General features: G+C 39.8%; 1 long non-coding RNA gene across 7 annotated transcripts in view; it reads right to left on the bottom strand.

The window, feature by feature from the left end:
• The window catches only part of LOC112648508 (uncharacterized), a 132,002-nt gene that overhangs the window by 95,195 nt on the left and 20,298 nt on the right, over nucleotides 1-16,509 (bottom strand). For all 7 annotated transcript variants that reach the window (XR_007411886.1, XR_007411889.1, XR_007411891.1 and 4 more), the window contains exon 4: nucleotides 3,287-3,437. This is a non-coding gene — a long non-coding RNA (uncharacterized LOC112648508). The remainder of the gene's footprint in view (nucleotides 1-3,286; nucleotides 3,438-16,509) is intronic.

Genomic DNA, 16,509 nt, shown 5'->3' with positions numbered 1-16,509 from the left:
AATTAAGTGCAATTGGAGGAAACCCCAGAGGAATTGCCAACAGAGTGCACAAAAAATTCAAGGGCCAAATATTGATGCCCAACAGTGGTTATAAGAGCAACAAAGAAGCAAAGCACAACAGAAGCTCCTAGTCCAAAAAAAAAAAAAAAAAAAAGAAGCTCCTAGTCCACAAAGTCAAGGAGCTTAAAGTGCTGCTGATGTGCAACAAATCTTACAATGCAGAGATTGCTCACAATGTCTCCCCCAAGAACCACAAAGCCATTGTGGAAAGAGCAGCCCAGCTAGCTATCAGAGTCACCAGTCCCAACCCCAGGCTACATAGCAAAGTAAAGGAATAGATAGTTTATGTGCACATCATATTTATACCATAAAACTACAAAAAAAAAACAGAATTTGCAAATGCTATCCTACATTTATAAAGTGAAAGACCACTAGGAAATCAAAAGGCTGGTTTGTGGGCTCAGAGAGAGAGGAAATAAATGATTAATGGAGGCCATTTTAGATTCACAAAGACTACTCACTTAAGTGAGCTTCATTCTTTGATAGGAGTACCAACTAAATGGATATATCAGAAGACTATTATAGGCATGCAAGGATCTGAACTTCAGTATTTCTAGATAACTTTATTGAAAAAAAAAGCTTATTGAAAGCATGGTGGAATGTGGGCTGATAATCATATAGTTAGGTTAATTTCAGAACTGACTGAATGGCCTACCCAAGGATGCCAATCAAAGTACTGATATCAACTTAGAGGGGCTTGATACCACATTCTATCCACATCCCTGTATTACAGAGACTTGGAGGATAAGCGACATAAATAAAATGAGTGGGTAACATAAGGCTAGATGGAATCTCGAACTCATGGGATAACCAAGTAGCAATCCAAAATGAATTCAATGAAGTTAAATCAGGAGATTAATTTTCCATGAAAATTATATGGATAATCAGTCATCAGAAAAATCCAAAATAAAACAATGGTGTGAAAAAAAAATCCAAGAATGAGATAACACCTTATATCTCTTTAAAATGACTAAAACCTAAAGGACTTACAGTAACTAGTACTGGAGAAGATATGGAAAGCTGGAATTCTACACATTAGAATTCCAGCATAGACTCGGGAAACTCTCTGGCAGTATGTACTAAGCAAAATAGGTACATATCCTAGGACCCATCAGTTTTACTCCTAAATATATAACCAACAGATATGAGTACTCATATCTTCCAAAAGTCATATACTGTAATTGTCATGGTAGCTTTATTTAAAAAACCAAACAGTTGAACAGAGAGGTAAATTGTGGTATAATTAATACTATGGAATGTTACATAGCAATAAAAAGAGTAAGCTTCTGACTTGCTCGACAATATAAATAAATCTCACAGACACCAAGGTGAGAATTGAAACTGCACAATTCCACTTACATGAAGGTCAACCAGGCAAAATTAATTCAGGGTAATTGAAGTCAGAATAATGGTTACATTTGAGAAGCTGCTGGATGTGAGAGAACCTCTTGGAATTCTGGAAAAGTTCTATATGTTGTCCTGGGTGGTAGTTAGACGAGCATTTATAAATACAAAAATGCAGATTAGTGTTTGTTACTGTATCTAAATTATTCCTCATCAAAGGATCATACAGGGGCACCTCGGTGGCTCAGTGGTTGAGGATATACCTTTGGCTCAGGTCGTGGTCCCAGAGCCCTGGGATCAAGTCCTGCATTGGGCTCCCCACAGGGAGTCTGCTTCTCCCTATGCCTATGTCTCTGCCTCTGTGTGTCTCTCATTAATAAATAAATAAAATATATAAAAAGAAAAGATAATACATATGAATAAATGAGGAGCTGGGAACTCTATTTAGATTCAAATAAGCAATTCTACAGGATAGAGAAGAGCCCAAGCCACGCAGATGAAAATATGAGTGGGTTTTAGTTATATACACACACAATCTAGGTAAATGGCATAGATAAAAGCTAACAAGGTCATAATATTCCTGAAATTGTGGTGTCAAGAATGAACAATCCTACCAGGCCTTCTCTGTAATGTCTAGAACATACGCAGGGTATTGCGGTCATTTTATTCTGAATTCTTTAAGGAGCACATCAACAAATTGGTGTGCCTCCAGAAAAAAAAAATAACCATATGTTGAACATATGTTGAATGTCTGAGGAAAGTCTAAAGGAGCTAAGGCTTTTCAGCCTGGGGAGAAAAAAAGAAGACTTACAGGAAAGCTGGATTTATTCTACATGTCCTCAGAAGGCTGAAACGGAATTAATAGGTGGAAGCTGCAAGCAGGTTGATTTGTTCTAACATAAGGAAGAGCTTTCTAAATAGTAGAGCTTCCAACATATTGCCCCAAGAGATAAATAATAAGCTGATCAAGCAATGACCAGACATCTGCCCGTACACTGAGAGGAGATGTCTGTCTCAGCTAGTGAGTTCAAGACGATGTCCTCTATGTTAATTCTGTTTTCTAGTATTTTTCAAATCAACATTAGTGTCTATATTGGGAAAATTTGACAGGACTAAAGAAAAGCCATCAGCTGCTTATCCTGTGCAGCAAGTCACCAACTGCATCCTTCCACTTAAACAAGAGAGGCTTCTCTCCTCTGCAGTGTCAGTCACATTCAAAGGCTTCACTACTTAGAAAAGCTCTCCTAAGTGGATAAAACACATTTCTGAGGACGGTAAAACAGAAGGGGAATCTCTTGATGATGGCTTTCCTGATTACCCGTAATTTAAACTATAACCATCTCTATATAAATTGCTTTCTTTTTTTAGATTATTTCCTCAAGCTATATCCCATAATGTGAGTGACAGCTGAGTAAAGGGGCATAAAATCAGTTTACAGCTCTTCTTATAATTGGACAAAATGCGCTCCAGAATTACTGGAGCGATTTAAAAGTCACTAGCAACATATGAATGTATCTATTTTCCCACACCTCCACTAGCATTGGATTTTGCCACTGTCACTTATTTTTGTGTCAACTTAATTAGTAGTAGTAGAGCTCAGAGTTGTTGTCATTAATATTTCTTTAATTTTAAGGTAGGCTGGACACTGAAAACAATTCAAAGACTTTTTGAAGAAAAGAAAAAGCAGTAAGCAATCCCATAGAAATCCCACACTGTTTGGTTTGTCATGCTGTGTGGCTCAGCCTGTGTGAGCCAGACTGTTGACTGCTCTGACAGGGACCTCCTCTGTGCTCACAAAGCCAAGTGGTTCCACAGGACAGCAAACAGCGCAACTGGTGCCATCTTCCTTGGGCACTAATTGCACATTACACCGTGGTGTTACCTCTTTCTCATCCTGCTATCCTTAGTTTCAGGAACAGTTTGTCTCTCCGTGGTTATAATAACATTAAATTCCATACATAGACCCACAGTAGACCGCACTCTCATGGAGTTCACAGAAGTTGATGTGCCAACAGATCCCAAAGAGAAGATTGCTGTGGATGAGATGAGCACTGGGTGTTATACTCTATGTTGGCAAATTAAATTTGAATTTTTAAAAAAGAAAGAAAAAAGAAAATTGTAACCAAAACAAAAATGAAAACAAAAAAGATTACTGTAAACTGAACTGGTCACCTCTGTGTGGTAAAATTTGGGGTAACTTTTTTCTTCTTTAGCTACTCTGTATTTTCTAAGTTTTCCACAATGCACATGGAGTGCTTGTATACATTTTTTTGGAAAATCATCTTGATAGAAACCGTGACAAGTGGGAGGCGTATGAATAGAAAGAAGGAAAAAATTATCTCCAAACTGTATTCCCTTTGTTCTTAATTTTTTAAAAAGAAAAGACTCCCATAATAGGCTCCACTGATGCATAAATTGTTCAAAGCCGTGGATCAAGATGAAGGAAAGAGTGCAGGCACAGAAATCCCACAAAGACTGAAAGATGGCTGCAAAAGCACCTGCTTTTCTAAGTCAAGAGTTTAGGGAAGAAAAGGAGGGAGATATCCTTATGGGCCCATTTCAAAGCCAATTATATTGAATTCTTTGCAAATGCTTTTCTGTTTGAGTCCTGAAAGGTTCTGAATGCTTAGTCCACTGTGCATTACCAGGAAACACTAATATGTAATCCAACAAAAGGAGGTAGAGACTACAGGCACTTTGACCTTGTTATAGGCTGTCTAATGACCCTTTTATGTTTACATTTTCATATATAATTAAGCCTCAAGAGAATTTATAACTCAGGCAGCAGGGGAGAAGGATCCAAGAATGGTCAGTGGGGTGTCCTCCCTAAGTTCTAAAAAGTCAGTATAGTTCTCTAGCAAGACTGAAGGCAAATACTGTTTCCTTCCCCTCCCCTGCTTATTAAGACTGCATATGTTAGACACGGACCACGCCGATGCTTCCCCACTACCTTAATCCTCCATGTATTTGCAACCAAACCAGAATACATGGCACGAGGGCAATTCCAAAGAGCCTTTGTTTTATAATAATAGAAAACCCATCTTTACTAATGCACATGGGGACGTAATTATTAGGATTTACCTCTTTTAAAAATTAGAGCTAAAACTACTTTTAACTATAATTGCTAAAGTAAAAAGACCTGACACATCTCAATTTAAAGTTCAAAATGCACATTCAAAATTATTCTGAGTGCTTTTTATAAAAATCATTTAACCATAGATAGGTAGGTAGATAGATAGATGATAGATAATAGCACATAATATTCTTTAACAAAACAGTAGATATTTAAAAAGAGATACTAATAAATTTGGGAGTTCAGATACTTAGAAAATGTATATAGAGTATAAAAATTTTGAAATAAAAATAGTAACCTTTAGAAAAAAAACATCAAAAAAGTGAGCCCAGCAAGGTGCAAGGGCAAAATCCAGAGACTGCTAACTGCCTGGGGTTCATGTAGCATTAAGAGAAAGCACCGCAGCCTGCAGCTGAAGTCTAAGCCCACACCTAAATGGACTTTGCTTCTCCAGAAACTTGAGGCAGAGAGAGAGAGAGAGAGGTCACCGGAACAAGTCCAGGCCAGCTCTGGATCGTTTGGGAGTCAGGATTGAACAGAAAGGAAGAGTTCAGTATTATAGCCTTCTGCGGAGGGGTTATCAGAATGTGCCTTGACTTCCTTTAGCTAAAGCAGAGGGGCAGAATTAGGGGCTTCTTAATCGTTGACTCCAAGCAAAGGAGGAGAAGGTTTGCATGAAACCCATGCCCTGAAATGTCCTCTCAGCAATTAAGGAAATTCTGCAATAAAATTAGCTGACGAAGATGAACTTTCTGTCTCCACTGTGCATAAACAGTAAGAGGGCACAGTGCACCCATCCCTTCTCGCCAGGGGAGAAGAGATGCTGGTCCACTGGGATGAAGAGCAAGTGGCCCAGAGGTGGAGGAAGTCTATCACAACAAAGAGTGAAAGAAGTGGACTTCAAGTCTCAGATGGTCTTTCTGGAGGCAAATCCCCTTTGACTCCTCTGTAGGGTGGGAGTTGCCCTGAAGACAGTCCTGAGCAACTAATGTTTGGGGCCTGCTCTGGGCAATCTGTTGGCACAGGTGTGCCAGCCCCTCAGGCATGGCCAACCTGACATGTTTCATCTCATTTTCAAGTTTTTCAGACCCGTTCCTAAAGCATGGCTTCTCTTTAAAGACATCTTTTATATTCTGGATTTCCTTGACTCTCGCTGCATTTGCTAGCCAGTAAGGAATGTGGGCAGGGGGAAGCTCCTGCTACAGTGCAACCCTGTCCTGCTCCTTTCTTGCCTCTGTGAGTTATTTCCCCCCTGTTTCCACTGTCACTTGGGAATCAGGCCTTTGACCGGCTACACAATCAGATTTAGAATGGGAACTTGACTTTCTGTCTAGATCCAATATGGCTGGATCTCAAGGCAGCCGGAGTAAGCTTCTAAATACACAAATTAGATCTTGTGAACACCCCTCTGTGTAAAACACTCCCCTAGCTTCTTATTACTCTAAGAATAAAATTCAAACTCCTTGTGATGACCTCCAAACCCTGAACAATCTGGTCCTCTGCAGCTTCCAAGCTCCTCTACCACCTCCCCTTTCTCTCTCCCTTCCCATCCGCAAAAGGCCTGAAGAACTGTCATCCAAGAGGTTGGCTTGCAGTCAAAGACCTAATCTGATTTTCTTAATTTACTAAATTATTTTTAAGCCTGCACTGTTCCAGAATAATTTAACATAGCTCTTAATCACTGTGTAAGCAACATCATCAATAAACTTAGGCACACAGTTATTTTGACAAGCCTAGATTAAAAATTACTCTTCCGGTCTTGGTTTATGATTACTCCATCCCATACATTGTTACCTCTTATTATTCATGCAGTTGTCATTCTTAACTTTCTGTGATTATGAGAGGGGAGAGTATTATCAGAGCTAAGACCTAAAGAGTAGACATTAACGTTTTCACAAATATCACCAAGCAAAATGTCTGCCCTTGAAAACCAGGATCTCTCTCATGACAGGACACCATCACATTACCCTAACATAGCACACCTTACTTTCCTGCTGAAAGGGACTTGGTCTGCAGAAGGGTGTTGTTTTTGTTTGTTTGTTTGTTTGTTTGTTTGTTTTTCATTATAGCACTTGCAGTTGGTGCCCAGCTCATGACTGGGTCCTCAAACAGGCTCATTGCCCATCTTACCAACTGCTGCCTTCTTTCTCTCTCTCACAGCCGCCAAGAGAGCACTGCTGATTCAGTATTCCAGGTGAAAGTGTCAGAACACAAACTCTGGGAGCTTAGGAATCAAGCTTCTTCATGTGATCCCTGCATGGACACAGCAAGCTCTAAGTGACTCACAATGAAGTTGAAGCTTTAACATTAGTGGTGGTTGACCAGAGGCTGGGTGATCTAGGAATGCCCTGCCTGCTCCTGGTGAGGGGTGGAGGAGAGATCTCCCCATCTGATAGATAAATACCAGTTTTCCATCATCATCATCTCTTTAAGACTTGCTGAGAGCAGCAGACACTTCACTTGCCAGATTCTAAGAGCATGGGAGGTAACTTTCCACAGTGCCCAAGCAAGGAAGCTTTCTGTCTAGGCTTAGAAGCATATTTTGGCTCTTAGAGGAATTAGCCCATTTTCCAGGGCCTCTCTTTGGTCTCTAGGTCATCTCCTCTGAAATTGTCAGTTTGTAGAAGTATTAGTAACATGAGGGTTATCCCTTCACCTTCACCTTAACCCTGGCTCACACACTATCCACCATGCCACAGGCAGCCAGCTAAGAATCACCTCACTTTTGACCTGTTGACTTTGATCCCTCTCTCTCAGGCTTCGACCCCTTTGATTTAATCTTCCATTCCTTTTCCTCTTGGCCCCAAGACTTTATCACTTCAACCTCCCCATCATGACCTTTGGCCTTCTCTAAAACACAAGTTTATGTTCATTGTCTCTTCCCCCTCCTGAGCTACTTGACCAATGTCCCTGATTCCCTCCCCATTGTGGTCTGCAACTCACCAAAAGAGTGTCCCCAAAATGAAGTTCAGACATTAGGCCTTCAACAAAAGATATAACTTGCCAGCTCCATCAACCCTGAAGGCTAGACCTCCAGTCCTTCCACCCTCCCATTTGCCTATCCCACATCTCTGCTTTTTGCACCTGCAAGTCAACATTCTTTAAATCAAATGTATCCTTCCTCTAAAACTGATTTCTTCTGGTCCGGATGACTTCTCTTTTCCTGTTCTTAGTCTCATCATTTTCCCGCTAACTCACAAATTTCAGCATATTGGCTTCCTTTTCATTCCTTTTTCAACTCAAAGGCACCACACACCACTGCTCCCTTTGCCTGCAGCACTCTGACCTTCCTTCACACCTGGTCACCTCCAGCTCATCCTTCAAGTCTCACCTGAAGGACCCCAGACTCTTCCCAGGTACTGAGTAAGTAGAATCTCCTCCCTCTTATTACCATTATAATCTGAATATTTTTATTGTGTGATTATGTATAGTGTATCAATCAAGCCTGCCTTGCCCAGTCCAGTAGCCACTAGCATATGAGGCTGTTGAGCACTTAACATGTGTAAAATACCAAATTTTGAAGACTGAATACAATAAAAAGAATGTAAAATATCTCCCTAGTTATTTTTATATTAGATGTGTACATTTTAAATATCAATAATATTTTAAATGTTAAGTGAAATATATTTTTAAAATTAATTTTACCTGCTTCTTTTTGCTTTTTTTTTTATGTAGCTACTAGAAAATTTTACGTTAAGTGTGTGCATATTATATTTCTATGGGGCAGCGCTGCTGTCTACCTTAAGTTCCATGAGGTCAAGGCCATCTTGTTTACCAGTGTATTTCCAGCTGTATTAGCACAGTGCCTGGTACACAGTAACTAGTGAATAGATTCTGAAAGAATAATTTTTTTTTAGATAATTGGGATTTATGCCTAGGATCCTTCTTTGCAGAAAAAGAGGAACCAAAGATAAAGAACTAGAGATAAGAGAGTTTAGCAGCTCACCTCTCCAGTGTCCCATGCTCTCCACCCCTGCAGTGGACACCAGAGCTTCTCTCAACCTTATATATTTAGTCATGAGATAGGGTCTAAACTGTCAGACTGAGGTGGTTTCTCAATAGTTCAAACTAAGAGCTTATTAATCTGTAACTAGTGAACATGTAGATATATTTTTCAAATTATGAACAAGCTGCCAAAACATAAAATAATAAAGAAAAATCTATATGGCAATAAAGAATTAAAGGGCTATTCACTTGATCTAAGCCACTTTCACAAATATGATCTCAGGGGTAATATCTTTTACTTCTCTCAATCCTTGATATCAGAAAATTCTTCTTTACCTGATTTCATTACACAGCCAAACATTTAACACAAATGTGGGAAAGATGAGAGTGTCTGAAAAGTCTAGTAATGTCTTTAAAGACTGTTTTACTTTCATGCTGTTCACTCACATTCACGGGCATGACCATTACTATGAAGTGACTCAGCGATTCCAAGTATCTGTATTACATTACACCCAGTTCCCTACGGTTGGCATTAATAGCACTTGCTCCAGTAAGGAAGAAGCCAAGCTGTCCTGTGATCCCTAGAAACTAATCCAGCAAAAGAAGCTCTGGTTAGTCACGGACAAGAGCACAGGGATTAGGCACTGTTCAGCCAGATGTATCAGGTGACCACTAGAAGAAAGCAGCTGAGTGCTGGGATGCCAAGAAGGCAATCCAACACCAAGATTCTTAATGCGAACATCCATTTTTATCTGAGGCATCAAGCACTCATTACTTGGCAGTATCACTGCCTTCTCCAATGAAAATTATCAGTTTAATAAAGTTTACACATGCCCAGGAAGCTACCACTCTCTCCATCTTTCCTCATGTTTCAAAATCCATAGAGCTGAGAGACAACCAGATGGCATATCCTCAGAAGTGGCAGAGTCAGCCTAAAGCTTTCTTGAGAACACAGAAATAGTACCAGGCTAGAAATAAGAAGTTGGGATTTCTATCGCTGCTATCATGTATTAATTTCAGAATCATTGAGATGACATGTGTCAGGCCTGTTGTCCAAAGCTAGAATCAATGCTACAGTTGAGATCCTACTCACAGCAGATGATTTAAACAGCAACAACCATACAACTCAGGGCACTCAGCTTCCCTGTGTCTGAGGATACTTCTACCCCAAGGGAGTCTTGCAAAATCACAAGACCCAACTGGACACTTAAGCCTCCATGAGACCTTACCAACCTAAACCTATATCCATTTCCCCTTACATCCCCAACAGAAACAATTTTTTTTTTTTGAGAGAGAGAGAGAGAAGGGGAGAGGGTGGACAGAAGGACAGGGGGAGAGGGGGAGAGAGAGTCTCAAGCAGACTCCATGCCCAGTACTGATGCAGGGCTCAATCTCAAGACCTGAGCCAAAATCAAAACTCAAAAATTGGACATTTAACCAACTGACCTATCCAGACATCCCCCCAAAAGATATACTTTTAAAATAAAATCAGAGGAAGGAAAAGAACTCAGTTGATTTTTTCTTAAAAGGATGGAGACATGTAGAAATGAGCTGATGGTACTAAGCTAGAACAGTTTGAGCAACAAAACAAATAGTAACAACATTAAATGATGACTCATAATAACAAAGTAAATATCCATCCAGGAGTTTACATTGAAATTACTTAATAAGTTATTTAATTCAGGCGAAGAGATAGCTCTTTTTTACAGAAGAAGTCCATTTGACAAAAGTAGAAGAAATAAGAGAACTAGAAAATCACCATTAGAACACCACAGCAATAATTATTACAGGTAAGATCCACAGATGGATCCTAAACTGAATAGATATAAGTTTTAGGAGAAATAGGATTTGCAAGATCTCAAAATATCCCCTCCAATATATTTATTAATTAGAAAGAGGAATACAGTAACTTTGCAAGAAGAGACATGCAGCAGATGCCATCTTAATGAAGTGATCACAGTTAACATCTCCAGTGATAAGACATAACTGACATCATGAATCCTACATTATGATCCACGGAGAAAGGCACTGACCTGAAGTCTGTTGTATTCTTGCCAAAAACATATAACCTCAATCTGCTGAATAAGAAAAAAATCAGGTGAATCAGAGGGACATTCTTCAAAATAATTGACCCATTCTCTTCAAAAGTGTCAGCATCATGAGAGACAAGGAAAGGCTGAGTAACAATGTTAACAGATCAGAGAGGAGGACTAAGGAGACATGACAGCTAAATGAGACGAGAGCGGGATCCCAAATTCGATTCTGGAACAGAAGGAGAACACTACTGGAAAATGGTGAAATGCCAACTGAGTCAACAGTTTAGTTAATAGCATTTCACCAATGTTAATTTTTTCATTTTGACAACTGTGCTATGGTTGGGCAGCAGGATGTTAACATTTAGAGAAGCAAGGTAAAGAGTATACAGGAACTCTCTATATTTGCAACTTTTGTGTAAATCAAAAAGCATTTCAAAAGAAAAAATACAAAAATTGGAAATTAAAAGTCTGAAGGAGGGCTGAATTCTAAACTCAAAGTGATAGAAGATATTAAAATGTAAAAAATCAACATATTGAACTAAATAAAATTTCAAAACTTTGTGCAAACCTTAGAAATAAAAAATAAATGTCTGACAGAAAAATATGAGCAGATACAAAAGCCTCGGGCTATTTAACATCTTTATATAGAGAGAGAAATTTCTATACAAGATGATACAGATTATTAAAATATCAGAAGACCAATCATTAAATAAAAGAAAAATGAATGCTGGCACTCCACAAAACAGAATTTTAAAAGGAGCAAAAATATGGAACTAATATTCATCCTTATTTGTGATTAAAGAAAAGCAAATTAAAACAATATAATACCATTTTTGTCTAACCATTAACAACAATGGTAGGAACAAGAACACAAAATAATGATGAACACCCAGAAAAAAAAACTACTCATAAATTTCACTGTCAATGCTGCCTGTCTGACCAAGTCTTTGATTTGGGTAAGTCTTTTTTCTTTTTTCTTTTTTTTTCAAGATTTTTTAAAGTAATCTATACACCCAACACAGGGCTCAAACTCACAACCCTGAGATCAAGAGTCAGATGCTCCACCAACAGAGCCAGCCAGGTGCCCTGATTTGTGTAAGTTTTTAATTGCCTTCCTGGACATCCCAAGTTCCATCCCAGCCTGACAGGACAGGAAATTGTAAAATATTACTGGATAGAAATTACTCGGCATCAGTTCACACTGGTTATTTATTTTAATCCTCACAATTAGACTAAAGATGAGATATTATTATCCCATTATCCAGTAAGGAAACTGAGGCTTAGAAAAGACAAATAATTTGCTCAAGAACACATAGCCAGAAAGTAATAGAATAATGATCTAAAAACAACTCTGTCTCCAAGCTCCTGCTCTTTATAATGCCTGGCTGTTCAAATGCTAGATGATCTCCCCCGTGGAATGTGGTGAGGAGACTCCTGCCCACGTGCTCAGTGTGGCTGAGTGAGATCAGATGACTCTGAGACACTTCCTACCTCTACAACTCTAGGTTCCTGTAAAATGTATTTTGATATTGGAACAGCTTTTGGAATTTTTCAAGTCTTACCTCTGAAAAAAACAAATCTCAGTAGGAAGAAACCAGTTTCTAGTTCAGGAAGGACCTGGATGCTTCAAAATTATCATGGGCGATGAACAGATTAGGTTCCCCCTGCCCACCCCAGCTCCAATCCAAGGGCCTTTAAAATGAATGTAAACAAAAATCCAGTGATATTATCATCCTGACCTTTGGTAAATATACACAAACATTCACCAACCTCATCATAAAACAAAGACTCAGAAAATGAAGGCAGCTTATATTTGAATAAAAATCATAAAGTCACTATGGGCATATTCACTAATACCACTGTTTTCTTATTGTTGTCCTCCCTCCACCCCCAACCCTCCCATCAAGCAGCCCTTAATGACCGTTTCACTATTCTGCCCACCAAAAATGGCTTTTGAGTGTAGGAAAGTATCAGAAGGTCCCTGCTGAGTTGCCAGCTGGGGAAGTGTCACAGGCCACTGAACTCTAAAATGAGCTGTCTCTGTAACAAAAGGTCCCTTCCCCTTGGACCAACTTCAAGGGGATCACACTCTGTAGCCCCCATTGCTCCTTTTGTATCCCAGTTTGATTAAACTGGGAATTGTTCTGTGCTCAGGGCTGTTGAGAACACCAGGAGGGGGATTCTAAAGATAAAGGATTATATAGATCCTTTGTTAGAAACAGACGTCCCCATTGTATGCCTTACAACATTTGAGCACAAACGCTAGGAGATTCCCACAGCTCCTAACGGTTCTGCACAGGAGACGACCAATAAATCTTGGTCCCAGCTCTCTTAGGGCAAACAGTTGCTGCCGGTGGCTAAACATCATCTAGCCACTGGCTAAACATAAGAGAAATTTTAAAATGAATATTTATGACAAAAGATATGAGCCAAAGCAAGGAAGAAAAGAAGAAATGTATATAAAATACAATAACAGTTGATATCCATAGAGCCTAGACATCAGAAAACAATGAAATCGTTTCTCTTCCTAACTATAAATCCTTGAGAGCCAGTCCCATATTTTAGTCAACTTTGATTCCCCATTGCTGCATGCAGTACATCGTTCATGGAACATGTTTAAAAACAGATGTAATAATGATACCTAGTATTTATTATGCACTTGTGTAGCTGTATTAGTTTTCTATTGCTGTGTAACCAATTATCACAAGCTTGGTGGCTAAAAATAATACCCATCCATTGTCTCACAATTCTATGGTTTGGAAGTCCAGGCTTGCGTGACTGAGTTCTCTGCACAGGGTCTCACGAGGCTGATGTCTACATATCAGTCAGCTGGGCTTATTGGAAGATTCTGGGAAGAATTGACTTCTAAGCTCATTCATGTTCTTGCCCTGCAGCTGTGGGACTGAGGTCCCCGTTTCCTTGCTGGCTGTCAGCCAAGGGTCTCTATTAGCTCCTTAAAGCTGACCGAATACAGTCTTTCTCACCTGGCCTGTTCCATCGTCACCAAATGCACATCACGTCCTTCTCACACCTGTAGTCTCTCTGACTTCCTGTTCTACCATCGGCTAGAGAAAGTTCTCTCTGTGATTAGTCTGGGGCCACCACATAATGTCCATATCTAGGTCAACTATGTCTACATAACATGGTCATGGGAGTGATATCTCATCAGTCACAGGTTCTGGGAATTGGGGCAGAAGGAGAGGGAGAAGCTGACTCCCTGCTGAGCAGGGAGCCTCACGTGGGGCTCAATCCCAGGACCCTAGGATCACGACCTGAGCCAAAGGCAGACGCTTAACCAACTGAGCCACCCAGGCACCCCTAGCACAGGACATCTTTGAGAGCCATTTAAGAAGTGGCCACAGACACTGTTCCAAGGGCTTTACATTTAATAATTCATCAATCTTCACAGCAACCCTAAGAAGTAGGCTCTATTATCATCCTCATTTTATAGATGAGGTACAAAGAAATTAAATTATTTGCCAAAGTCACCCAGCTAATAAGTGGCAGGATCTAAATTTCAACTCAGCCAATCTAAACTCAGAATCCCACCTCCTATCCACTATTCTACATTGCTATTCAATTTACTATTTCTGAAATGCATGGATACATGAATAATTACATTAGGTATGGGATTAGGAGACAATGCTAAGGATGAGTAAACTCCTGGATTTATTTAGAAAATTTTGTTCATACATTCTTTTCTTTTTTTTTAAAGATTTTATTTATTTATTCATGAGAGATACACACAGAGAGACAGAGGCAGAGACACAGGCAGAGGGAGAAGCAGGCTCCATGCAAGGAGCCCAACGTGGGACTCGATCCCAGGACTCCAGGATCACGCCCTGGGCCATAGGCAGGCACTAAACCGCTGAGCCACCCAGGGATCCCCTGTTCATACATTCTTATGCTAATCATCCTCTAAGGAGATTCACAGTCTCAAAGCTACAAATCTTAGAGAACTCTGTATACCTGTCCCCTCCCTTTTCACACTTCAATTAAAACCTGTGAACTATAAACATTTGAGGCCAATATGAAAATAGAACAACTGCCTTTTGACAAGGAGGTGGCATTATAGATAGCCTTTGGCGTCAGTCACTTTCTTCCACAACAGGCATGGCTGTGCCCCAGGGTAGATATTGATAGTCACGCAGGACAATGCCAACATGCTGATTTGGATTCCACAAATAAAGTGTGAGAAGAAAAATCAAAAGGCCAAAAATTAGAGTTGAAAGAGCATAAGAAGGACAATGATCCAAAACTGAAGTCATTCCTCATATCTAAAATTGGTTTTATATGCAGCTGAGTCCTTATATGCTTCTGTGTCCTGGTGTTGCTTAGCTGAGATGAGGTAGAAATAGCACTGCATCTGAAGTCAGAAACTTAAGTGCCACTCCTGGCTCTGTTTCTTAGGTGAATTTGAACAAATCATTTAATTCCCAAATCTTACTCATCCTATCTGTAAAATAGAATAATAACAATATCCACCTCATAAAATTTTATTTTTTCTTTTATTTTTAAGTAGGCTCCACACTCATCATGGAGTCCAACATGCAGCTTGAACTCACCACCCTGAGATCAAAACCTGAGCCGAGATCAAGAGTCACATGCTTGCCGACTGAGCCACCCAGGTGCCTCCCACCCCAGCCCCACAGAATTTTAGAAAGAATCAAATAAGATACTCTCTTAGTCCGTTTGGGATTCCCTAACAGAGTCCCACAGACTAGGTGGCTTATAAACAGCAAAAATGTTTTTCTCACAGTTCTGAAGGCTGGGAAGTCCAAGATCATGGCTCAGGTAGTTTCATGTCTAGTGAGAACCGACTTCCTCATTAATGGCCATCTTCTCACTGTAGCTATGCATGGCGGAAGGGGCACAGGATCTTTCTGGGGTCTCCCTTTATAAAGATTCCATTTACGAAGTCTCTCCCTCATGACCTAATCACTTTCCAAAGGCCCCCTCCTCCCAATGTCAGCACGTTGGGGGTTAGAATTTCAACACATAAATTCAACACACTAAATTATTAAATGTAAAGCCCTTGGAACAGTGTCTGTGGCAGGGTCTGCGGGGTGGGGTAAGATATAAACTTTACGTCCATTGCAGACACTGAATGGGTCATGTTCCATTTGTAAACTATAACATGCAATGCAAATGTTACATGTTATTGTACCAGGTATCCAAAGGATTGATGGAAGGAAGAGATGAGGCGTGCACAGCCACCTTGCAAAGAGAATACTTCTCCCAGTGTGAAAATCTGAGATGAACACTGGTTTCAGAAGAAAGAAAGTGAGATCAAAAGCTCTATACCATCCACTGGGCCTCTGCTGAGCATGCATTTTGCAAAATGAAATATACATAAGGAGTAAAAAAGGTAGTATCAATATTATCTTTAGAGAGAGAAATGGAGACAGGGAAAAATCATTTGTTCAAGCGGCAGAGCTGAAAGCCCAATTCAGATATGCTCTCAGTGAAGCGCTTTAGTCGGGGAAAAGATGGCCTGCTGGCTGACTACAAGAAGAAATTATGTTACATGAATAAATACTGAAACTCAATAGTACTAAATTAAATGGAAAATCAAAATGCTCATCCTCTCAAATCTCTATAGCCAGGTTTTCTGATATTAATATCAAGTGGCCTTGGATTGTCCTTAAAGTGGTTGTATAATCTCTAGCTTAGAGAGGTGAAAATATTTTCCATGTACAATCTCCCAGGACACCTTGATGTTAGCCTTGTGAGACCACGCAACACAGAAGCCAGTCAAGTGCACTCAGACTCCTAACTACAGAACTGTGAGATAATGAATGGGTATTGTTTTAAGCCGTGAAATCTGTGGTAATTTGTATACAGCAGTTTGCCTTAACACTTTCTTTTCCACATAGAAATCAGAAAGCTTAAAGAGAGTCACTTTTAGAGCACATTAACATAAAAGCAATGACTACAACCCATCAGTTCCTGGAAGCTGACCATTGCCAACCAGTAAGTTCTGGAAACCCAAAAGTTAAGTGGATGGCTTAAAGGCAGACAATCCAGAGTTCTTCAAGCATCCCATCACCA

The sequence above is a fragment of the Canis lupus genome, chromosome 7 (genome assembly GCF_003254725.2).
Source record: "Canis lupus dingo isolate Sandy chromosome 7, ASM325472v2, whole genome shotgun sequence".
In the NCBI taxonomy this organism is placed as follows: Eukaryota; Metazoa; Chordata; class Mammalia; order Carnivora; family Canidae; genus Canis; species Canis lupus.
This window is presented reverse-complemented; position numbering and strand designations above follow the sequence as displayed.